Genomic DNA, 15,073 nt, shown 5'->3' with positions numbered 1-15,073 from the left:
GTCAGACAGGTGTTCAGCCATCTCCAGGAAAGCAGGGCTCCATCACACGTTATGGTGACTTGGGAAGACAAACAGCATCACTCTGAATGTCCCCTCCTTCCTTTTTCTTCCAGCTTTATACACTAAGCATGACGTCATATGGTATGTGATATCCCTTTGGCTGGTTGGGATCAGCCATCCCAGCTATGTCCCCTCCCAACTTCTTGTGCATCCCCCAGCCTGCTCGCTGGTGGGATGGGGTGAGAAGCAGAAAAGGCCTTGGCTCTGTGTAAGCACTGCTCAGAGATAACAGAAACATCCCTGTGTTATCAACACTGTTTCCAGCACAAATCCAAGATACTATGAACAAAATTAACTCTACCCCAGCCAAAACCAGCACATGTTGCTTTGTTACGCTAAAACATAGTCCAAAACTTATTGAAAATGCCAAGTGGCTAGATACAGTTTGCAATTTGCTGTTTGCTCCAAGAATGAAGTGCCAATATCTGCTGTGTACAAACCAAGGAGACAATGCCGTTCATGTGCACGGGGTGCATGCAGAAGCTCTCAGGAGCTGATCCAAAGCCCTCACATCTGAAAGTCAGCAGCAGCCTCTTTGTTGATTTCAGTAGATAATAATAGGTCAGATCTCCAGCAGCACTTGTTTTTCCAGTCTGAGTGAAGGATTTCATATGCTATTACTCTTGGGCAGCTAGTGATATTTGCTTCACAAATTTACATATTCATTTCTTGAACATTGTAGCAAAAACTTCTTCAGTAATCTTACATGATAGTTAAACTGAAAGCATTCAATGGCAATATTTTGAAAACAATAGCCAGCGCTGTGAAAACTGTTGGTAGCTTGTATACATTTCTCATGGCTGAGCTCTTCGTATTTTCATATTTTTTTAATATACTGACAGAGCCTGGTAGAAAGGACATCAGAAGAATCATGAAATGAATTTTGGAAAGAGTGTTTTCCATATGATTCCCAGAAGCCAAGAAGAGCCTTTATGTGCATATGTACATAATGCCGTTCTAAGAATTACTGCAGGAAAAAAACATTGGCTCTCAACTCTACTTCTAAATCAGAGTCAATACTTCAAAAACATAAATTACAGCTTTTTAAATGAATGGTCACATGGACATTGTCATGATAACAACTAAAGGTGGATTTCATCACATAAGAAAGATTTATTCTGACGGAGAGTGCTACAGCATAGTGTTATTTTTAGACCTCTACATCCTGCACAATGTGGTTAATTTAACTTTCTTTTGCCTTATATACCTAGGGAATATCCATTTCAATCAAACGATGTACTCATTAGTAAAAAGAAAGAATTTTAATTAATCGGATTTACTTAGGTCTTGAGACAGTAATGGGATGTCAGATACCCTCTGGCCCCAGGGGATGCAGCTGACACCACAGGTACTGATGGATCTTGAACCACGGAGATCTAAGCAGTTCCCTTTTGTTCCACCACACCGCACTGCATGACCTGAGATCTGCAACTTATTTTTGCTCTGCAGCATGGCCTTCTGTCAGCCTTCTCTGCCTTATTGAACAGTCACTTCTCCAAGACATGACTGTTCATGACCCAGTCTAGAAAGGCCCTTTTTTTCCAGGATGTCAGGTTTTTGCGCCTTTGCTCCTGTTACATCCTACCAGACACAAGATTTTAGAAGAGCATATCTTGTCTCAAACACTGGTCAGCCTTTCTGATTCACTAATCCAAATAATGATCTAGTGGATGGAATGAGCACTCACAGGAACTATGTAACCTATATTCAGCTGCTTTTCCATACTATAATTAACATATTTAATAAATTTTCAGTGTTCTTGTAACAGCTTAAATAAAGCTTCTCCTCCACACACTAAGGAAGCTTTCCTCTCCTACAGACACTCTTCTTTTCCTCTGCATTATACATGCTTCTGTTGCAGATCTCCATTTGTATCTCTAATTCCTGACATTAACATGAATTATTTGCTCCCTGGAGGAAGCTGACATTCCTCAAGACATTTATATATATATATATATATATTTTTATATATATATCACTATGATAAGAAAATCTGCGTATCTCTTATTGTTGCACATTTCCTTAGTTCAATGTTCTTGAATCTGGGAATCCAGAATTGACATAAGTATCAGCTCCGACAAGACTAGACCCCTGACACACTATTTTCTTACAAGGAATCTCAGTGCTACAAAAAAATACACTGTAGAACCTTGAGAGGACATGCATGGACCTCAGAAAATTGCATGAAAATTAACAAATGTCTCCAAATGCTGCAAATCAAAAGTAATAATTTTTTGTTTATATGGCTTCACACATATCCCTGACTCTCTTTTGCTTCTACATCCAGATTTGCTTATTATTTGAGATTCATTCAAATACAGCCCCTTCCCTGTGCTTGCTTCTCTTCACACTTGCTCAGATTTAATCTAGGAAAAGCTTAACTGCAATCAGTAGACTCAAGCTGTTAAACACCCGTGCAGAGGCCTTTCCTAGTTTATTACCCATTAATTTTTTTTCCCCAGTTTTATGGAAGACGAGAAAGTGTAGTCTCTATAAATCTCTCTTTAGAGACTTCAGAAAATAGATAAAAGAAAAATGAAAAAGTGTAAGTTATTGTAATATGCTTATCATTGCAGGACACAAGCGATTGAACACCACTAGACCAAAACAGAATGTCCCAAAACAGGCATGTTTGGGACAGATTATCTATGACTGAGTGCTGGCATAGAAGGAGGGAGGTATTTTCAAAGAATCATTCTGAAGAAAAGTATATGGAACGAAACTAAAAGATTTATTATAATGTAAGAGAGAGAAGGAAAGAAGGAAAATGAGGAAAAAGACAAACCTGTTTTTCTTCTTCCCTACTGGCTCCATGACAGAATATGTCACACATTTTTGGTTGCATGGTACCAAGTATTTCAGCACCTTAAAAATAACTAAATGAAGAGTTTGAACTTGGCAACCCTGGAGTCCAATCAAGGTTTCAGGATCCTACCATAGCCTTCTTTCCTCAGTCCAACTTGATACAAATCAGCCTATTTTCTTATCCTTTACAAAACCTTTCCGAAGGCAGCTGCCACTCCACACCGCTCACTGTTGAGCAGTAGCAGTACCAAACCCAGATGTGCATCAGGCAGAGGACTTACGTGGGTCAGTAGTGAATATAGCTGGAAAAAACTGTTTCCCTGCAGAAAAGAATCAGGAGAGATGCTGGCGTTCAACTGGCCAGATACAGGACAGAGATTGCTTAATAGACTGCTCTGTTTCAATGTGAGACACCATCACCTTTATTTTATAGTTAAAGAACTGAAGCAAAATCAAACACATGATCTCACTGAAGAAAGGGTAAAAATTCAAGGTGGCATGAAAATTTGAAACACGTAAAACCCTACAATATTCAATGAAGAAGACAAGTGAGAGCTGGACAGGGTGGGCAGGATTTGAGGAGGTGGCTGGAGGAGTAGTCCCCAGGAGAAAGGAGAGGAGGGGGAAGCTTCCCCCTTCCCACTTGGCTAGCGATGAACCAAAGCTTCAGGAGGACCGGGACAGGACAGACACAGTGTCTCCATCCCTCAGAACCAGCCCAGGCAATCAGAGGGGATGGGTGCAGAAGTAATTGCAGGAAATTATGTTAAATACATGCAGGATTATAGTTTGTTCGCTTTGCTTGTAGCTTCTGTTTTCCAGTCCCATAGTAAAGACTGGAAACCAAATCCCAGCTTTAATTGGATTGGTCTAATGGTCAAACCTGAAGTCACACTGCAGAAACTCACAGTCTTGTTTCACTATCAAGCCTGCCTAGCATTGCTGAGATAAAGAAATCCAACAAGTTTAGACGCTCAATCTTGCAAGGACCTAAGGGATATCTCCTGTCCAGTTACAGAAGTCTGAGAGGGATGAAGGCTTGAGCAGCTATACTGCTGACTTTTGGGACAATACTGAATACCCAAGCATCACTGAATACCTTGAATCACTGAATACCTTCTAGCATGTCTTCTTCAAATAAACAGACAAACACTCAAGTTTCCTGGCAAAGGCAAGCCTTCCCTGTCTTTTACAGAGAAGTTGACACTTAGATTCACACTTAACTGTCATCACAGATATGTACCAAGTTTCTTTAATGATCCCTGTGTCAGTGACTCATATAACATCATGTAGGAAGTCAGAGGCAAGGAGAGGAATTGGACATAGGTTTTCTGAAGCTGAGGATAGTTCTCTAATTATGAGGAGCTTTACAGATTAGAAAGCCAGAAGGCAACCTTGTGATTAGCTATTCTCTCTTCCTGCAGAACACAGGCTGTAGACACTGCCTGAATTAATTCCTTCCTGAATTATCAGGAGTTGTCATATTTTTCAGTTCACAGACCCCTACAAATTTTCCAACAGCAATGCAGATTGCTGTAAAGTTTAAGCTTCCTGACAACATGCAGTTTTATCCTAGTTACCATTTGTTATTGCTGGCAGGTAATCCATTAAAACGGGCTGAAAACTCTGAATTAAAGATAATCTGAAAGAACTGCTGAGCTTGATTTAAACATTAGAAAACTCACCATAACTTTTGGCAAATTATTTTGACAGCTGACTACCCTCACTTCAATATATATAATAATATATATACATAGCCTGGATTTTTTTTAACTGTAGTATTCAGCCAACAAAATTTATTATTTCCATGACTTATCTGAAGTGCCCTGAATGGTGGCTACATATGGAACACACATATTACTCCAGAGAAGAAACTTAGATGTAATGAGAAAGAGTGTGACTTTATATATATATATATTTATGGAGAAATATAAATCATACTGGTCCTACTGCATATGTGGAAATACAACCACACACTCTTGATGATGACAATGAAAGATTCAAGGTATTTCCAACTACAAGTATTTTATTTTAAAGTTAAATTTATCATAAAATTTAAAAACCTAAATAAAGTAAAAAAACTAAAAATACGAACGGTCACTGCAGATGCTCTCAAATTTTAACACAATTTCACAAAAAAAAATGCTAATAAAAATTCGTTAATAGCACTGTGAAAACAGCTAGTATGTCACCTGCAGGATTACAGTTTTTGTAGTCTACTCTGGTGAATTTATATGGAGAACAACTACCACATAAGCAGGTTTCTAGGGAGTTTTTCAGGAATTAGTCGCAGGCCCACTATTACACATAACAAGTTCAAACAAACATAAAATCATTGCTGAGGTAATGTGCAAGCTATATTACCCTGAAAATCCTTATGAGCAATGAGGAGAGATACACATGGAAGCAATTTGATGAGTGGTGCATTTTTGGCACCCTTCAAATCCAGCTCTGCAGAAGGCCATTATAGTGGAATGAAGAATACATGCCACACTTCAAGCCCAAGGAGATGTAGCCTGGAAAGCATTGGCTGAAAATCATTCATAGAGGCCCTACCAGAAAGGGTTATGAACCATGTTCAAATATTCTAGGTGAGTAGGAAAGAGGGGAGAGGAGAGAGATCTAACATGGTCTTGTGATTTTCAGATGTGCAGGGAAGGGAAGTTACTCAGGCGCTGCAGAGAACGGTGCTGCGTACTGCTTCACGCTGTGAAAGGGACAATGAAGACTCTGGAGAAAAGTCCATTACATCAAAAATGGTCTAAGAATGCGGAAATATTCCTTACACTTACAGACTACAGGCATTTAATTCATTCATTTCAGCAAAAAAAGTTAGAGATGAATGCAATAAAACATACCCAGGTCACCATACTATTGATGAAATTTCATAATCCAGTAACTGGAGAAGTGGGGAAAAGCATCTCGTCTCTTTTATGAAACAGCAGCAAAAAATACAAGCTACACAAACATATGCAACTCTGGGATTGTTTAACAGAGCAGCAGGTGTGAGAGAAGCATACAAGGACTATCACATCAGCTTCAGATAAAACCACAAGTGTACTTAGGCAGCTTTCACTTGGTTTAAAGGTGCAACTCTATTTAAATCACCCTACCCAGAGGCTGAGAGTAAAGAAACATGTTCAATTCTTCCCAGGTTTAGGTATTTGACATTTGATGCTGTCGCACTTGTTTTCAAAGAACACACATAAGGAAATCTATAGCTCCATTAAAACTTCTCTTTCCAAAGAAAAGAACATGAAGACTAATAAGCTGTAAATGCTTAGGTTGGGAGGAGGATCAGAACCATTAGAGAGACAAAGCACCAGTATCAAATATCATTATCCCAGCATGAGAAAGATACAACAAAAAATGTTTGGAGTTGAAGCCATGCAAATATAGATTAAAAACCTTCTGGTTATACCTTGAAAAAAAAAAAAAACAGTGAGAATAATTATCCTCATGTTATCAGGTGAGTATGCTTTAGCACGGGTGGATTCACCGTCTCTTGCAAACATTAGATCAAATGTGGAAGCTGGTGTGGATGCTTTAGTCAAGCCGAAGTCATTGAGTTTAGCATAGGGACACCAGCATTAGATGAAATATTAATTGCCTGTGCAATGCAGAAGGTTACAGTGCATCACCAAATGCTTGTTTATTCTTTAAAAAGTCAGAATGCGTGTGTGAATGCTACCACTTGCATATCTTTCGCTTATTCTTCTGAGAGTTCCTAAAAACAGACAAATGAAAAAACGATCATGCTGTTTCATCATCTGCTTCTTTCCTCACACGGTTATGAGGAAATAAAATAGTGAAGACTTTCTTAAGTAGGTCACTCTAGCACAAGCACAGAGCATGTGTAAATAAAGAGCCACGGATTTCTCCCTTAGCTATCTGGAGAGAAGTTTCAGTGATCAGCCCAAACACTGTCTCTGTCAGAGATGTGCCAGGAAAAACAGTGAAAATAAATTTAGTGGAAAATACAGTAACAACAACCACCTAAGTAGGGATGTTTAGGTTTTAGAAAATACATAATAATAAAATAAACTAATTAAATTCAATCTGTTACCTATGGCAGAAGCAGCAAGCTCAAAAGAGATCACAATGAAAGAACTAGGTGCAGTGCTAACGCACTCTGTGAACATGCCTTAAATTCCAATCTTGGATGTAATAAATGCCTAAATAAGATTACTTCTGCTGAATATTCATGCTGTAATTAGTTGAATTATGGAAGTCCTACCTAAAGATTTTACGAATTAAATAAGTAGCAAGACTCAGAGGGAAAAAAAGTCATGTTTACAAAGAGGTAAAGTGTTCAGTGGTAGACAGAATCAGAGGCATCTGACCACTGTTGGCACCCTGAGATCAAACTCCTGCATCAGAAGAAGATCAAGTCCCTCTCTCTGGGTATAAAGTACTCATATCTAATGTATATCTACATTGAAGACAACTTTTAAAATCAGATTTTTCAGTCAGGACAATACCCCTTAACATGCTTCCATGTGTTATTCCAGGAAGGAAGAGGGCAGTATTTGCAGAGAATTGCTTTCTGACTAGTTTTATTAACAGAGTTCATGCGGGAAACAAAATAAAGCACTAAATCCATACTCATTCTCCACCCTCCTCTCCCCTCACTCACTTCTTCAGGAAAGCAAACCTCCAGAGGAAGCGGACTTATTTACTTCTCAGATAGAAAAAGCCTGGCCACTTCTACAAGCATGTAGATAGGTGTCTGTGACCTCCTCTCCCAAGCAGGCTTTCAGCAGAGAGCTTCACAAGACTGTTCACTGATTCAGTCTTTGCATCATCCTAAGTTCCTATGCAAAATAATACTGTGCAGGTATACCTCACTGTGCCCACTACCAGTGAAGAACTGGAGTCCATTAAATCCATGATAATGATGGTCACAAGCTATCATATAACCATCTTACATGTCAGAATTACTATGGAGTTGGGTATGCCCTGAATATGTTTGCAGTCTTATTAGACCATGCCTTTTAGGTGTTTTTTCTCCCCAGTTTTTAGTATTTTCATTAGCCTCCACTCTAGAATATGACGAGAACACTAGTTTTGATCAATTTTGTGAAGTATGTATGTGAAATATGTATGTGAAGGCTGACAATGCTTTGCGGTGTTAGATTTGGAGGTATTATGCTTAAGCTAAATCCTCAGAAAGCCATACTAGACATTAGCCAACATAAAAGGTGATGAAAAACACAAGAAACAAAGAAAGACACAAAACGTGTGGATGAAAAGAGAAAGGGAAGAGGACGGGAACATCCTTAGAGAGTTATACAAACACCCTAATCCAGAAGAGCGTGGAGTTGACTGTACTTATCCACAGCTTTGTTGGCTGCACAAGAGCTTTAGCCAGCCATGGGAGCCCACCCATAGACGGACACTGCCCACAGTGGGCTCCCACATCGGAGAGCAGCGCCAAACGTCAAAGAGCCGGGTTTTTGCCCGGTTTCGAGTGTTTGCTGCCACCAACCGGTTGCTGTAACTTTTGCTTAAATAAAATTCAAAGGGAGTACGAAAGCTTTGCTATAAACTTGCAGAGAACTCTTGGACAGCTCAAGGTCAGTTCGTTCCTGGATGTAACACGCCAAGCATGCACAACACAAATGCAAAACAGAGGGTGGTTATTAGCAACTGTAAAAGATTCCTGGAGCAGGTAGATAATATAAAAATATGTATTGTTGTTAATGACAATATACAGTTGTCAGAACAGCAAAAAAAATAAAATTCTGTAGCTTTTTTTAATTAGAGAGCCCTAAACTTTTTGAAGCACAGAGTACAGCAACTAACAGCCCATCTGGTCTCTTTACCTTTGTGCTTTCTCACAAGCCCTATGCATAGTTTCAAACAAGCTATGTGGACTTTTACTAAGTGGTGATGTAGAACACTTATTTTATTTTCCTGAAAATTCTGATCATTTTACTGAAAGAATAAGGAAGAATCACCTATAATGTACATATTACCAACGTATGAAAGGATCCAGCTACAAAAGAACTGAACAAGAAAGAAGTACCAATATGACAACAACAAAAAAAGTACAAGACATCTGACAAATAAGAACAATCTGTATAGCATCAGCTGCTCTGATAGCCATAGTACCATTTCCTGAAGCTCGAGGCATCAAATATGACTATGTTTTGATACATTATTACACTTAGCTGGCTAATGACTTCTGACTTTACTTGACTAATCATGACCTCATTTGTAGATAGTGTTCACTCTTTCTAGTTGGACTAAAAGATTCTTACCCTCAACAGAGGGAGGACGAATGTTCCCTATGATCTAGTTCATATAAAATATGGCAAAATTGAATACTTTAAGTGGCAGATGTATAGTTAATTTTAGAAATTACACTGCTTAATCAATCTAGTTATTCAGAATTATCATACCCATTTAGATACTAGGCAAAAACTTCAGAGTGGTTTTCCAAAACTGTATGCATGAACCTATGCCAAGTTATTTCCAATAGAAAAACTTATATATAAACTCCTAAAGCACTGTTAGATATTTTAAAAGAGAGTTTGGCACAAAGAATGGCTCAGGAATATTACAGTTGCTATTAGAGCTCAGCACTGAGACCCAAGAAGCTGCTCCCGCAGCAGGTACCTTAGGCCTGCCTAGTTGGGTTCCGTTTCTACCTTTGGCTGAGCTTGTATTTGTACATGGTAAAAACCGGGATATAGCTTAGAGAGTCATTAAGCATGGGCTGATGTGCTCCTGTTAGAAGTACCAGTGTGACATCTGGTGGGCACTTTTTGGGACTGCAATAGGCTGATTCAATCCTTAGCAAACCGGAAAGGTCATAAGAAATGAAACAAAGAAGCCAAAAAAAAAACCAAAAACCACCACCAACAACAAAAACAAACCTAATACGAGGAACAAGGAAAACAGCATGGACTATTACATGTGAGAAAAAATTCTTACAAACGCCAGAGCCAGAGAAAGAAATTTCGTGTTCACTGGTATTGCTTTAAGAGCACATTTAAGTATGATAAAATTTTGTGACGGCGACTGCAAATACATCTCATGCTGGCTGCTCGCGGATGTCTGTTGCAATATTTGAGGAATTTTCAACACACACCTTGCGTAGTAACAGAAACAGTAACCAAAACAGGCACCAAGAGGAGGCATCAAGATGAGGAAAGTGATTTTTCTCCACGGGGTGCAGCACACCTCTTTCATTCCAGGCATGTTGAAACTTGTGATTTCCCCAAATGCAAGAAACTCCATTGCATCATTTGTGGTAATGGGACACTTAAACAAGCAAGCAAATAAAAAATAAACTTTCTTTTCCTGAAGTCATTTATTTGCGTATCACTTCCACTATGTGAGTGACATGCAAACCACCCCAAGACATTTCCCCCAGTAATTCTGCCATTCTCATTGATTGTGGAAATTACAGATCAGCAAAGAAGATGAATTCTGGTAGTGCTGCAGTGGTGTCAACTCTGTTCAAGCACTAGACTTGGAGAGAATAAACACTACCTGCCTAGATTCTCAAGAAACCTAGGGGGGGAAGATGAGAGCCCAAATGGACATCAGGCACCTAATGGCTGAAATCACAGAATCTGGACACGTGAAACAACTGGGTTTCTGCCCAGAAGGGCTGACCTTGACTGACTAACCACCTATGAGCTTATTTCCCACCCACCGCCGTTCTGGTACTCAAGCAGAGCACAATTCTTAAATCCTCCGACTGGATCACTTGGCAGAACTGAGTTCACTGCAAAACATGGTGGTGAGAACAGCACAATGCCTTTTTTTTTTTTGCATAACTAATGCATAACTAACCCCTAATGCTTAGAGGTTTCACTCACAAAGTGGCGGAAATGAGTTTTAGGCTGCCTAAGAATAAGCCATCCTTTAAATTCCTAGCTCAAGGGAATTTTGTAAAACAACATGCGTCAGCTCACATATTAAAACCAAGTCGCTGTGCAACTGAAAATTTAATCAAGAGAACAAACAAGTAGGATCTTTTTCTTTAGCCCACAGATTATGCATTTCAGGCTTGGCCTCCTGGACTATTTGTCCATTTTTTCATTAGTTAGCCACAGGTTTTTAATGAAATCCTTCAGAAAACAGGAAGTGGAACCAGGAATATCCTCATGTAGCTGGATACCCATGACACTGCTTCAGAAGAATCAGGCTTCAGAGCACTTTCGTTCCATCTGCACCCAGGAGTTTTACAAGCTAATGCTATCTTCCAGCCAGGACAGGAGAGTCCTACTCTATCGGGAGGTAAAGTACAATAATATATATTCTGATTTATATCAGAACATATATACTGACACACGTGGTTGCAAAAAGTTCTGTACAGAGGGAATTAGATGCCTTATTGCTGAACTTGTTCTGTGCTGCTATCATTTATATACAGTTCATTTTCATACTCCAGCTTCTCTCTGGTGAAAACAGAGCAGATCTGGATCTGACCCCATGTTTTTCAATCAAAGGATTAAAGGAGCTTGTATGACTTGCTCTAGTTCGCATCAATCTGTTTTAAATTATCCAAGTTTTCAGTGCTGAAGGTTTTGAAACAAGGTACATGGTAAAGGAATAAAGATCAGTTGTAAGGCGATACGCAAAGCAAGCAGAATTGTAAGTGTCTATTCCAGGTCACAGACATGTACCGCTGTTACCTTCAGAGAGCTTTATAATGTAATTATAACTTCAGTTATAGACTATCTTGGGAACAATCTGACTGCAAGCTGCAAGATCTTAGAAATAAATGTTGAAAACTACATTTTAGCTTTAATTCTGTAAAGATCTCATGCCTGGGGAATGCACAAACTGCTATGTTTACAATGAAACGGACGTGGTAAGTTGTGTTATTGTACTGCATTGAATAGAAGCTGATTGTGTGCCTCGAAAATCTCAATATCAAAACCTCATTAGCTGCACCATCCACAATTAAGGTTATTTTGTCTTAGGTCTTCAGTGATACTCTTGCTGATGTCCAGTGAGTGACAAAGAATTCCCACAATTCTGAACACAGAAGAGACAAAGAAGGGAAGAAGTATGGGGTAAGGAAGTTGGTCACCACTGAACCATCTATTAAAGAGGTTGGAGCTGGGAGGGAAAAGTAAATCTGGAAGTCATATAGGGTTGCAGAAAATTGAGGTAGTTCAAACAGGACAACCAAAATTTACAGAAAATTTTAATCTCCAGACTCTCTTTACCTATAAAGTGACAGAAATGTCTTCCCCCTGTCCCCTATCATTGCAATTACATTATTTGATGATTCCAACATAAAACTTGGCTATTACAGAAAATCCTTGTACAAAATAACTGGCTGAAGAGCTGAGTATAAATAATGTGCCGTAAATAGAAAAAGAGTGGTGTCAACGAGAAGGAAAAGCAGAAAAATAGTGGAGCACTATTCATTCTGGGCACCAAGTGACACATTATATTAAAGACTTCTGTCTGTACTATATTTATCTTTCCACTGTTAGAATTTATGTCTCTTCTCAATTTATGACAATTAAAAGAATAAGGAGATTATTTTTTGTCCCTTCTTAATATATTTATTCTCAAGTTTTTATCCCTTCAGACGTGCTGATTCCAACTTCACACTTTTAACTCCCTGTCTCCTCCCTAGCTTCTTTTATTGCAGTTCTGGAAAGGACAAATTTCACATTCGGCTTGCCAGGGAAGCGTGACACCTCAGCACGCCACCACCGAGCTCCCAGCCACTACACCAGATGGGAACGTAACTGGCAGCACGGTGTGGCTCAAGGCTTTCTGTTCAGGGGGGCTGAATTCCCACACCATGTGCAAGATTATGTCAGAGTTAAACGTACCCAGACTTAGTGGGGCAGAGGGAGGGAAGACAGGCAAGAAGAAAGTGTGTGATATGTAGTGGGTTTATGGTAGCCTTTGCTCACTGGTGAGAAAGTGTGGTACATACAATGAATGTGACCTGTGATCAGATTTTAAGGCAGTAACGCTATATTACTGTATCTCCGTTTTGAATTCCTTCTTAACATCATCTTACGAAGAATCCAGCAAAAGCTATGGAATGCAAACTGCACATAAAATTTTCATTTTCTAAATCAAATTATTTTACTTAGATCTTCTCTTAGGAAAATACACTGAATTATCTCAAACAAAAAAAGCAATAGTACTGGCATTCTGTGTAGCTTGACTTCAGTCTTCCCACTAGAGGGACTACATGTTCTTTGAGATCTGCAAAGTCAGCAGCCGCTTATTCTATACAGATTTCTTACTGGTGTATTTCTACTGCGATGATCTTAATGTGACTGAAAAGGTTACCACAGCTCAGTAGCCCTTCAGAAGGCAGATACATACTCATTAATTTCCTCGAACAGCCTTCCTTTGCAGCCTTCCTTTTCCTCAGATAAGTACTGAATAAACAAATGCACCAGTGCAAACCAAATGCCTACCCAACAAACCACATGAAATATATCACTTTCTTACATGTCTCCTAGTTCTTTTGCTTCTGTGTGGTTTAATTTAAATAATCTTGCAAATTGTAACTACTGAGTGCAGCGTTCATTACCGGTAGTCTCAGCAGAAGCACTGCAAACGGAGGATGTCTAGGTATTTATGCTGAGTTCAAGTACAAAAAAAAAAACCCAAACTAATGAAATACATCTACCTTTTCTATACAGCTACAATTGTACAGTTTCAGTATCTTTATTTACCAACCGGTCTGCATCTTATCTGGTTTTTTCTTACTAATGCAGTTAAAAATTCCTTCCTATTATCTTTAAGCTATTGGCCAGGCATATATACTATTTGACATTTTGCTTATCAGCGTATAACACAGTGTCTCCAATAACCTATACTGCACATAGATTAAGTCTGGTAAATAGAACTATTTGACCACTGCACAGTTTGATATCAACAGTATTTTATTCAAATACTCTTGTGAGATAGGCATTTCTTAAGCCAAAAGCTAGCCAGATTCACTACTTTGTTTCTCAGCTGCCCTGAAAATATGGGCTTTGTATATGCTGTCCTGTGTGACAAAGGTATTAAATAACGATTTGATTCTTTCATTTGGCAACCCTACTGAATATTAAATTTCACAGAACTCCACAGTGCTTGTTTTCATGTTACTGGCAACTATTAACAGTATCAGTGCAATTAGTGCTGAAATAATCAAAATGTATGTTATATAGATATTGTCAGAAAGCCATGTTTACTGGATGACTTAGAAGCTGAGAAGGGTGACTCACTTGAAAAGTTTACCACAAATTAGGGTGATTAAATTAATAAGGTCCTACACAAATCTAATAAAGTTCTTCAGAAATAATGCTAACAAACAGAAAATAAAATGCTATGCTTTTAGATTTCTGACAGTAGGCCATTTACTCTGCAAAGCCTTCATCAGTAGATTTGTTTCACTCATACAGACTTTAGCAAATAATTTCTCATCCTCTTGCAACTTAATGAAATACCTCTCTATATCAGGAAGTTCTGATACTTTGCAAGTAAACAGTCCAGCTCAGACCAAGCTGTGGCCGTTTGAGCTGTCACTGCTTCCTGGGATACCGGAGCGAACAAAGAGTCGAAAGGACTAAAACATGGGTTGTATCGGAGTTCCTCCAGCTTGGAGGAGGCTGCTGAGTCAAAGCTGAGACTCCTCCAGCTAATTGCCAGAGCAGCCTCAGGCCAAGAACTGCTGGTGGAACCCAGCACCAGAGGGCTTTGTAGCTCCAGTAGGACACTGGCATTCCCCTCATTCCTGCTCCAGAAGAGTTTTGACCTACAGACCCAAAGGAAAATTGTACAGCTTATCCGTTTTCTCTGTCTTTGGGACCAGCAATAGGTGTTGAGACTCCAAAGAGAAAGCTACAGCATCAAAAAGGAGGTGGACACATTTAACATGATACATTCTGTGGTGCAGGTGAATACGTAGGCACAAACTACTGAGTCTCTGGGCTTTAGGGCCGTTTTGTAAATCGCAGATGGGCGATGTAAAAATAATTTGACATCAAAGCAGGCGATTCACCGGCGAACACCTTCGGCACTTTCCAAACGCCTTGGTGACACCAGAGCGGCACAGCTGAGCACTCCCACAGCGCAGCAGCCCCCAGGCTGTGCCTGGGGCCCCGCCGCTGCCGGCCGGAGCCTGGGACGAAGCCCCGGGCCTCCCGCGGTGCTCGCTCGGGGGTGCGGCTGTGAGGCGGTCACCGCCGGCGCTGCCTGCCGGGCGGGTCTGAGCCGCTGG

Source organism: Tauraco erythrolophus, chromosome 7 (assembly GCF_009769465.1).
Source record: "Tauraco erythrolophus isolate bTauEry1 chromosome 7, bTauEry1.pri, whole genome shotgun sequence".
Classification (NCBI taxonomy): Eukaryota; Metazoa; Chordata; class Aves; order Musophagiformes; family Musophagidae; genus Tauraco; species Tauraco erythrolophus.
The sequence above is the reverse complement of the archived record's forward strand: the minus strand, read 5'-3'. Positions refer to the sequence as shown.